Genomic DNA, 10,849 nt, shown 5'->3' on the forward strand with positions numbered 1-10,849 from the left:
CTCCTGATCTAACACGTGAGAAGCATCACCAGGGACCTCACAGGTGGTCACATCTGGCTGACTGTTTCCATGCAGCCCCAGAGAGGACCCAGCACATCAACTCCCACTGCTCACCCACCTGCCCCTACCCATTGTGGGCAGTGATCCTGTGCTCACCATGACTCAATTTCAGAGCTTCCCTGAGGTCTCCACACAGCACCCACAGCAGGGCTCAGAGCAGGACACAGAGAGCCACTTAAGACTGCACAGGAACAGTGAACTTGCAGACTGGCATCCAGAACAATCCGCCTCCTTGTCTGATTGGCAGGTCTGCATGGAAGCATTGATTGGCCAGTGAGTCTTACCACTTCTCAAGGTTAAAGTGTGCTTTTGAACATGAAAGAGAACATTCAAACAAAGAAACAAAAGCAGACAATTAACACACGTGAGCAGCAAGCAACAAAATAAAAACAGAAGGTTGAGTTCAGGCTCACTTATTTCTTGCCATATTTTCATTAACATGACTTACCAATCTCGATGCAGCAGATTCCAGTGGTGATCATCTTCATTTCACTTCTGATTTTTTGCCAAATTCTTCTTTCAGCAAGGTCCCTCACTGGGTCTCTCTTCTTCTCTCCAAGTCCCAAGTCCTAAGTTCCTAGTCCCTAGTGCCTCCAAGTTCCAAGTTACTTCTTACAAGTTCTCTTCCAAGTGCCTGCTACCTAATGCCTAATTCCTACTCCAAGTTGTACTCCAAGTTCTACTCTGTGAAGTGTCTGATTCCCTGCCATCTGCCTCTGCCTTTTATATGTCTCACTTCTAAGCCACGCCTCTAAGTCACACCTTTAATCATGCCCTTAGGTCTTGTCTCTAAATCTGATCACTAGGTCACACTCTTAAGTTACACACCTTTAATCTCACACACCCAAGGAAAGTCCTGGGTATCCAAAGCAAGATGTTATCAGAGTGTGCTCAGCTGTTGTAGGCTATTATAATACAAGTCTCATGTCAGGGTATATGGCTCAAGATGGCTGCAAAGCTGATAGCCACTTTCTGCTAATAGTCAGCTCCCAACAGAAATGGGACAATTAGTCAACCTGAATCCAACTCTCTGTATTGGTTAGCTTCCAGAAAGGTAATGAAAATGGGACAAGAAATTAGTCAGCCTGAATTCAACTCTCTGTTTTGGTTTTGTTTGCTGCTCACATATGTTAATTTTCTGCTTTTGTTCTTACATGCTGTCTTTTTTGCTCGAAATAAAAGGAATCGTAAGTTAGAATCCAAAATACAACCAAAGGTTGATTTTTCAGAGCCAGATTGTGCTGACCAAGAGGAAGTGGAAGTCAAATTTTATGAAGCTGAAATGCCCTCTTCTTATGTGTCTCCACCTGCAAGTGCTCCCCCAATGGAGACAATGGTTGTAGATTCCAAAAAGGAGTTACAGGACAAAATTTCTACCCTTAAACAACTGATAAGAGTTAGAAAAAAAGTATCAGGACTTAAGGAGAAGGGCAATTTGCTTCTAGTGATAACCAGATGCAATATGACCCAGGTTTATATGCTCAAATTCAAAATGCAGCCATGAAGGCTTGGCATAAACTTGCAGTAAAGGGAGACCCTGGTGCATCTTTAATAACAGTCAGGCAAGGGCCTAGTGAGTTAATTTCTGACTTTGTTCATCGATTAATGACAACATCAGGGAGGATTTTTGGTAATGCAGAGGCAGGCATAAGAGTATGTTAAACAACTTGCATATGAAAATGCTAATCCTGCCTGCCAAGCGGCCATTAGACCTTATAGGAAAAAGACAGACCTTACCATATATATCAGACTCTGTTCTGACATAGGTCCCTCTTACCAACAGGGCTTAGCTATGGCAGCTGCCATGCAAGGACAATTAGTAAGATATTTTTTGGCAAGTAAAGACAGAAAGGCATGTTTTAAATGTGGCAAGCCTGGACAATTTGTAAAAGATTACTAGTAGAAAAGGTGTTAAGCCAGAGACAGCCTGGAAAACAGCCTGGGCTCTGCCCACTTTGCAAACGTGGAAGGCATTGGGCTAGTGATTGTAGGTCTAAACAAGACACACAAGGTAACACCCTTTCCCATAATCAGGGAAACGAGAACAGAGGCCAGATCCAGGCTTATGGAGCAGTCAGTGTCCTACCAGCAAACACCAATCCCTTTGTGAACTCAGTCGAGCAACACCAGGAAGCACAGGACTGGACCTCAGTTCATCCACCCACACAGTATTAATCCCAGAAATGGGACCTCAGGCCTTACCCACTGGAGTGTTTGGACCGCTCTATCCAAATGTGTTTGGCCTGATAGTGGGAAGAAGCAGTGCTACTATGCAGGGACAACAAATTTTTCCTGGAGTTATAGATAATGATTATTAAGGTGAGATTAAGGTAATGCCACAGGCAATTCAGAATACAGTCACCATTCCTACAGGAAAGAGGATAGCTCAACTATTGTTACTTCCATTGTACCCTACTAATCACAAATATAAGAATCCTAAAAGAGGGGATCAATGCTTTGGTTCCTCTGATGCATACTGGGTACAGCTTATAGTTAAACAAAAACCTATGGTGACAATTTGGCTGGATGGAAAGGCATTCCAAAACTTGGTTGACACAAGAGCTGATGTAACTATCCTAAAACAAAGTGATTGGCCTGCCACCTGGCCTCTTACCCCAACCTTAACTAATTCAATGGGGTATTGGCCAAAGTCAAAACACACTAAAAAGCTCTAAGGTGCTGATGTGGAAAGATAAAAAGGAAATACAGGAAATATACAACCGTATGTCATCTCAGGCCTTCCCATTAATCTCTGGGGCAGAGATCTGTTATCCCATTTGGGATTGATTATGTGCAGCCCTGATGAAGTAATAGCGGCTCAAATGATAAACTCTGGATTTTCCCCCAGGGAAAGGATTAGTAAAAAGTTAAGAAGAGATTATCTAACTTGGATCAGGCCAGGCAGTGGTGGTAAACACCTTTAATCCCAGCACTTGGGAGGCAGAGGCAGGCAGATTTCTGTGTTCAAGGCCAGCCTGGTCTACAGAGTGAGTTCCAGGTTAGCCAGGGCTACCAGGTCCTCTTTCTGAAGGAAATACCAAGGCAGAACTAGCTACTCGTATAGCTGCAGTGACTTTATCAAATCAGAAATCTAATTTGGATCAGGCCATAAAGGCTCAAGAGGTACATCACCTTAATTCTAAAACTTTAAAAGTTATGTTTAAAATTACCAGAGAACAAGGTAGACAAATTGTTAAACAATGTCAATCATGTGTTAAACTTTGACCAGTTCCTCATTTGGGTGTAAATCCAAAGGGACTGATACCAAAAAGTATCTGGCAAATGGATGTTACTCATTATAATGAATTTGGCAAGCAAAAATATATACATGTATGTGCAGACACATACACTGGTTTCATTTATGCAACATTACAAACTGGAGAAGCAAGCAAGCAAGCATGTGATCACTCATATGCTTGCTACAATCGCTGTATTGGGTGTGCCTAAACAGATAAAAACTGACAATGGCCCAGGTTATACAAGCTCCAGTTTCCACCAATTTTGTGAAAGATTGGGAATACTACATAAAACGGGCATTCCATATAATCCACAGAGCCAAGGTATGGTAGAAGGGGCACATCAAACCATTAAATGTCAATTTGAAAAAATTAAAAAGGGGGAATGGTACCCTACCAAGGTATCCCCCCAGAAATATCCTTCATCATGCACTCTTTATTTTTAATTTTTTTTTTTTAATTTGGATTCTGAAGGAAAATCTGCTGCAGATAGATTCTGGCATCCTGATACCAAAAATAATTTTTCAACAGTCCTCTGGAAAGACCCATTAACTGGAACCTGGAATGGGCCAGATCCAGTGCTTATCTGGGGAAGAGGTTCTGTTTGCATATATTCCCAAACTGCAGATGCTGCACGTTGGCTGCCAGAGAGACTGATTAAACGAATAGACAACAATAACAAATCCAGGGAGGAGAAACCCCCTGAGAAGCATATTTTTTCTTCACAGGAAACATGAAGATGCTTCACAATTGCCTTCAAACTGGAACAGATCAACGAGTAAACCTGACTTGGGAAGTTATCAGTGCTGAAGGAGACATCACCACCTGAATCTCCAGGGTGGCTCAAGATTCCCTGACTTATGATTTAGTGGGGAACTAGATTGTTTTACATTTAGTGGGAATTTAGATTTAGACCCAGGAGAAAACCCACTACCATAGTTACTATAGTTGTTTTTTGGGTTTGAGATTGACTAGAGCAGGAACAGGGATTTCCTTAGTTTTCTTTAGATCAAAGCTATGATCAGTTTTGTATATCTATAGATTTAGATTCTGATATGACATTTATAAACAGAATAGAAGAGGCTTACACTTTTTACTCCTCTGATAGAGGGAGTTATATGTTGCCCTTAAAAAAAGAGTGTTGTTGTCATACTAACTATTCAGGTGTTGTTATGTCTCTTGTCTTTTGGGTCCATGTGGTTCAACAAACTGATGGCTTTTGTATGAGATGCTATTCAAATGAAACCCACACAGGTCCACTATTACAGGCTGGAAGTAGGGGACTCTGAAACCTCTGTCATCAAGAGTGACAAGGATTAACCCCTAACTTATGCGCTAAGCCAGATAGTCAGTGATGGGTAAGAGAGCATACAGAGACCCTTGCCCCTAAAAGAAGGGAGGCCTCACCATCCTAAGACAGAGCTCAAACAATGGCTGTTGAGTATCCAAGGATGGGAAAGGGAGGCTGGGCTCCATTGCTCCAACCTAGGACAGGCACAGTTTCCCTAAGTTTTCCCAGCCTTCGCTTTTGAAAAAAAAATTTAAGAAGTGGGAACTGTTGGGGGCCGACTTTTAGCAGAAAGCGGCTATCAGCTTTGCAGCCATCTTGAGCCATACACCCTGACATGACACTTGGATTACAATAGCCTACAACAGCTGAGCACACTCTGATAATCTTGGTTTAGATACCTTGGGTGTATGAGACTAAAGGTGTGTGAGATTAAAGGTGTGTAACTTAAGAGTGACTTAGAAGTATAGAGATCAGTTTTAGAGACAAGACCTAAGGGCAAGATTAAAGGTGTGACCAAAAGGCATGGTTTAGAAGTGAGACATATAAAAGGCAGAGACAGAACAGAACAGAGAACCAGACACAGCAGAGAGAAGACAGGTAGCAGGCACTTGGAAGAGAACTTGGAAGAAGTAACTTGGAACTTGGAGGGACTAGGAGCTAGGGACTAGGCACTAGGAACTCAAGACTTAGGAATTAGATTGAAGACTAAACAGGATTGAATCACACTCTGTCTAGTCTGCATTCTTCGAGTCTGTCCTCACTCTCACTCTTGCTGAACCCCGACCCTTGGACCAGAGCAGCAGCTTGGGCCTCAATACAGTGGCTGCCCAAATGTGGGTCAGCCCGGGCCTCAACATTCTGCTTGGGCCATGACATTTTTTGGCCGCCCCAATGTGGGGCTAGTGTGGGCCCCAACAGGCTGCTAGTACTCTTAACTGCTGAGCTATCTCTCCAGCACCATTACTGCTGTTCTTCTAGTCTGCCTGGTGTCTCCACTTTATTTTTTCACAAATGTTGGCATGATAAAGTTTGGTCTTACATTTTTGTACTCAGAATGGACATACATCTGCAATGACATGGTCATTTTGGTGTCAATTACTGAAAATTGCATTTGGTAATCGAAGGTTTGTTTCTGTTTGTATTTAGCCTGGAACTCTGTATGTAAACTAGGATGTTCTACTCCCTGAAATTTACCTGCTTCTGCCCTCCTGCTTGGGCTCTTGAACTAACAGTGGGCCACCACCATGACAGGCACTTTCTTCTTCGTGTCCTACAATCACAAACAATTAAGTGCCTACTGTGGCATTTTATAAAATATGCTATTAGCTTAGATGATTCACGACATCTGACATGACTTATAGATTAAGAATTTTTACCTGGGTATTTCGAGGCTTTCTTCCATTGGACTAGACCGAAGACACCGACCTGAATTGTTTAACGGTGTTCAGTGCCTTCAGCATTTTTATGAGTCTGAAAGTCCTTTGAACTTTTGCCAGATTGAGGATTGCACACAGTTCTCACTAGAAATCAAGTGTCTGTTTCCTTAAAACCAAGGCTGGGTTTCTTTTGAGAGAGGAGCGCTTGTGGTGAGAGTGATTCAGGTCTCCTCCAACTCTTGGACTTGAAGGCAACTGTGGGACGAGACACAGGTCAGGTGCACTAACTTCTTACTTCCACAAGGTGGCACCCCATACTTGGTATCCATATGCTCATTTCTTAAGAATAAGTACATAACTACCTTTGGCCAGCAGGGGTCGCAACAACACCACTCTTCTGTTTCTCTATTTGTTGAGAGTGACCACTGAACCTCCTATGTGGAGCTCACCCTTATTGACAGCATTCTGCTGTGGTAAGAATGGAGAAATGTGATATTTTAAGACCTGTCACTAGTAGGAAATAAAAGTTGACATTGGGCCATAGTCTATCGTACAATACTCTATTGAAGGCTTTTGTTGATACTTATAAAGGTATAAGAATAAAAAAGGCAGAGTAACCCATTTTTATCTGCAGATAGTATAGTAAGATTTAAGAAAACCCCAAAAATATCATCAAGAAAGCTATTATCAGCATTACGGAAAAATTTCAAGGTGATTGCCCACTAATTTTATATATAAATTTTATAAAAAATTAAAGAAAAGCATATGGTAATGAATACTGATTACTGAACAAAAAGACTGCATGTTTTTATTTTTACTTTTAAGTTTGTTTCACTCAGTGTGTCTGTATGTATGTATTCCTTCATTTTATACAGATGTATAAAAATATGAATGTCTCTATGACATGAACACAGTAAAACTGTCATGAGAGATGAAAAGAAATGGTGAGAAGAGGTGAGAAAAGGATGGATAATGCTATTGAGAGGAAGAAATAGGCCTGATATACATAAATACATATATGAATATTACACATGTGTGTGCATGCTGTCTCTCTCTGTCTCTCTCTCTCTGTCTCTCTCTCTCTGTCTGTCTCTCTCTCTCTCTCTCTCTCACACACACACACACACACACACACACACACACACTTGTGCAATAGCAGCAAGGTACTCAGCAGGTAAAAGAACTTGCTGGACTAGTATGGTTACCTGAGTTCAACCCCTGGAACCCATGGTAGAATCTAAGAACTGAAAATTGTGGCACATATTGCACAGACACATGCACATACACTGACAAAACTTTGGAAATTAATAAGCACGAGCTTCAGGAGTTGGAGGTGAGCCCCTCTCCCTTGCCCAACATTATACTGCCTTGAAAAACCCCAGATCACAGATTGAGCTAAACTAATGTATCTTATTAAAGTGTGACACATTTAAGAAAAAAAATTTAATATGCAAGTATGCATGACACAAACCACAACAAATATTAGGTTAAAAATATCAAATTGCTGGTTCTTCAGCTTAGTTGAAAGAAAGAAAGAAAGAGAGAGAGAGAGAGAGAGAGAGAGAGAGAGAGAGAAGGAAAGAAGGAGAGAAAGAAGGAAAGAAAACAGAGAGAAAAAAACTAAAAATATTATGAAGGGAAATACGAGCCATCCAAATTAAGTCATGGAATGAAAGCAAATGGGCTCGGGGTGCCATACTTGCAGGAAGAAAACACTTTGGACCCTTTGCTCTAACGAGGTTGACCGAGTTTGTCCCTGCAGGTCCTCCACACGCACTTTTCCCCTGCTGGCTCAGCTTGGGCATAATCGCTCCTCCTCTTGTAACCAGGCAAGGCAGGCAGTGGGAGAGCCAGGTCTCCAGCCAGCAGGATAAGCTGCTGTGCATCAGAGCCAGGGTGCATTGTTGCAGCCTGAGCAGGAGTTCCTGAGTCCGCACAGCCACTGCCACAAGGTTTCCACGATGCTCCTGCTTTTCTCGCCTGTGAAGCCCCTGCTGCACAGTGTTTGCTGTTTGCTACTGTACTGAACTGCTGCCAAAAAATCAAGATCACTCCCTGAACAGGTCCTCTGTCCCTATATCCTAGTAAATTTAGTCTTCCACTACCTCTGCTGGGAGGTGGGCTAGAGGAGAGGTTGAATGCTTATTAAAAGTAGGTTGCAAAAAAATTGCATACACACTGCTGTTGTGGAAATAAGGAAAAAGCAGGCAGGCTCTTTTGTACAAAGTATTTCATCAGAGGTCTTGGGCTCCTCAGGCTTCCTCAAAAAAGCTCTGAAGTCAATTTTAAGGAGGATCTAATAATCCTGTGTGTGGTAAAGGAAGCGAGGCACTTGGCTCAACTAAAAGCCATTATATGTGGTTTTAAATATGTTTCTTCAAGAAAGAGAAACTTTCTCTTTGAACTCTGAAGCATCCTGAACTAAAAATAACAAATGAAGCTTAAAAATGGTGTGCTTTTACATCTTCTGAGCCTTCTGTCTCCATTATTTTTAGTTTTTATTTTTTGTTTTCCTGTATGTTTTTGGGTAGACTGACTGGTTTTATGGGGGAGTTTTGTTCTTTGAGAAAAATCAATAATACTGAGAAATCCTCTTTGTTTCCTTGATTATTTTTATTTTATTGTTTGTATTTTATTTATTTCAACCCTCAATTTGAATATTTTTTGTTATGTATTCTGCCTGTGTGTGATTTCTTATTTTGGTTTAAGCTTTCAGGTGTGCTGTTAAGTTATTAGTATAAATTTGGCTCTTGGAACAGCTTTCATTGTGTCCCCATAAGCTTGCACATGTTGTATATTCATTTTCATTGGATACTAGAAAGTCATTGATTTCTCTCTTGACTGATTTTTTTTAATTAATAGAAAGTTGTAGAATTTCAGTGAATTTGTAAGTTTTTGTTGGTATCCAGCTTTAATCTATAGTGGTCTGATGAGATTCAGGGAATTGTTTCAACTTTCTTGTATCTGTTAAGATTTGCTTTGTTTCCAATTACGTGATCAATTTTAGACAACGTTTCATGAGGTGTAGAGAAGGAGGCATATTCTTTTGTGTTTGGGTAAAATGTTCTGTAAATATTTGTTAAGTACATTTGGTTTATAACCTCAGTTAAGTACAGCATTTCTCTGTAGGAAGAATTTTGAAATTTGGATTTCTTTTGTTTTTGTTTGTTTTTTTTTTTTTTGTTTGTTTGTTTTTTGAGATGGGTTTCTCTATGTAGCCCTGGCTGTCCTGGAACTCACTCTGTAGACCAGGCTGACCTGGAACTCAGAAATCCGCCAGCCTCTGCCTCCCAAGTCCTGGAATTAAAGGCATGTGCCACCACTGCCTGGCTGAATTTCTTTTAAAAACACAGAGATATTATAAGAATGTGCTTTCACTTTAATCCCAGGTGTCCAGGGATATGGAGCTGCCTCAGATTGTCCACAGCAGCTGACTGTGATTTGACTCTTACTATAGCAGGGTCATGACTTTGCAAACTGCAGGTAACTTCTTCAGTTGTATGATGTTTGGGAAACTGGGAACTTCTCTGAGGGTATAGAAATGCCAAGGCCTGAGAGGCAGGGGAAGGATTGGTTTGTTGTTGGTAGTTGTTTTCTCACATGGGTTGGTTGTGGTTATGGGTTTGTAGATTTGTTTTATATGTATGAGTGCTTTGCCTACATGTATGTATGTGTACCATGTGCCTATGAAGATCAGAAGAAGGTGTTAAATATGCTGGAACTGGAGTTACAAATGGTTGTGAGTCACCATGTGGATCCTGAAAACTGAATCTAGGACTTTTGGAAGAGAAGCCAGTTCTGTTCACCAATGAAGCCACCTCTTTAGCCCCCAAAATATGTTTTTAAAGGAGACTCACATGCTAGGAACAAGTAAGGACACAAAGACAAACATAAAGCTTCTGATTCCTTGAGCCAATAGTATTTAATTTGGAATTAGAAACTATTTACTAATTTACTTTCTGTTTTAGAAAGCAAAAGGCAGATATTTATTCAGCAAAAATAGGATCTCAAAAAAGTTACAACTCTTCATACTGTTTATATTTTTGCTGCCATTCAGGCTGTCCTCATGTCTTCTTTACCCATTTGCTGTTTAAGGTCTCATACTAGTCTGCCCTGACTTATGTGTGACTTTTTCTTCTCTAGTCTGTATTAGGTACCTTCTGCCCTGAGCCAGATGGCTGAGGAGGTACTGCCATCAGGTCTCACAGCTGGACAACAGTCCTAAAGCTTTACAAGATGAAAACTGAGCAGTTTTGGAGGAAGTAATGAGGGATTAGTAATTAAAATTTTGATTGCTGCTAATATCAGTAACAGCAGGGGTTGGAATAGAGCATTGCTCCTCTCCATGGACACTAGGTAAGGAACTTATCTCAGAAATGCTGGTGACTATAAATGTGTATTCCACAGCTTAACACTCCATACTGACTATTTCCCTCTAAGGATTTCATTGATATGAACTGTTTAAAGTTCATTAGTAAGTGACCTAACAGACATTTCCTATAAAGCAACAATTTACTTGTCATTATTAACAGACTGTGAGGTCACATAGATAATGGCAGTGCTGTAAAAGATTCTTGTCAGATTTGCTGTTATTTCCTTTGGGGCATGAGGAGCTTCAATAAGGAGGTAGCTGTAGTAACTTGCTTGCTATGTAATTTTTACAAGTGGGGTTGGGTTTCATGCTAACAGCACCACAAGGGAGTTGAAATTATGATAAATATTTCTTCCCTGCGGGGTTTTGCAAGTTGCTTAGGTTGGTCTTGAACTGGCATACCATCACACCACCTGTGTGGCTGGGGTCAGAGGATATACTACTTTGACGTTTCTCTTCCAATGATTTCTGTTGACAGATATTCACATGGTAAGTTTTTCAAAATAATACAAAA

This window comes from Arvicanthis niloticus (genome assembly GCF_011762505.2).
Source record: "Arvicanthis niloticus isolate mArvNil1 chromosome Y unlocalized genomic scaffold, mArvNil1.pat.X SUPER_Y_unloc_2, whole genome shotgun sequence".
NCBI lineage: Eukaryota > Metazoa > Chordata > Mammalia > Rodentia > Muridae > Arvicanthis > Arvicanthis niloticus.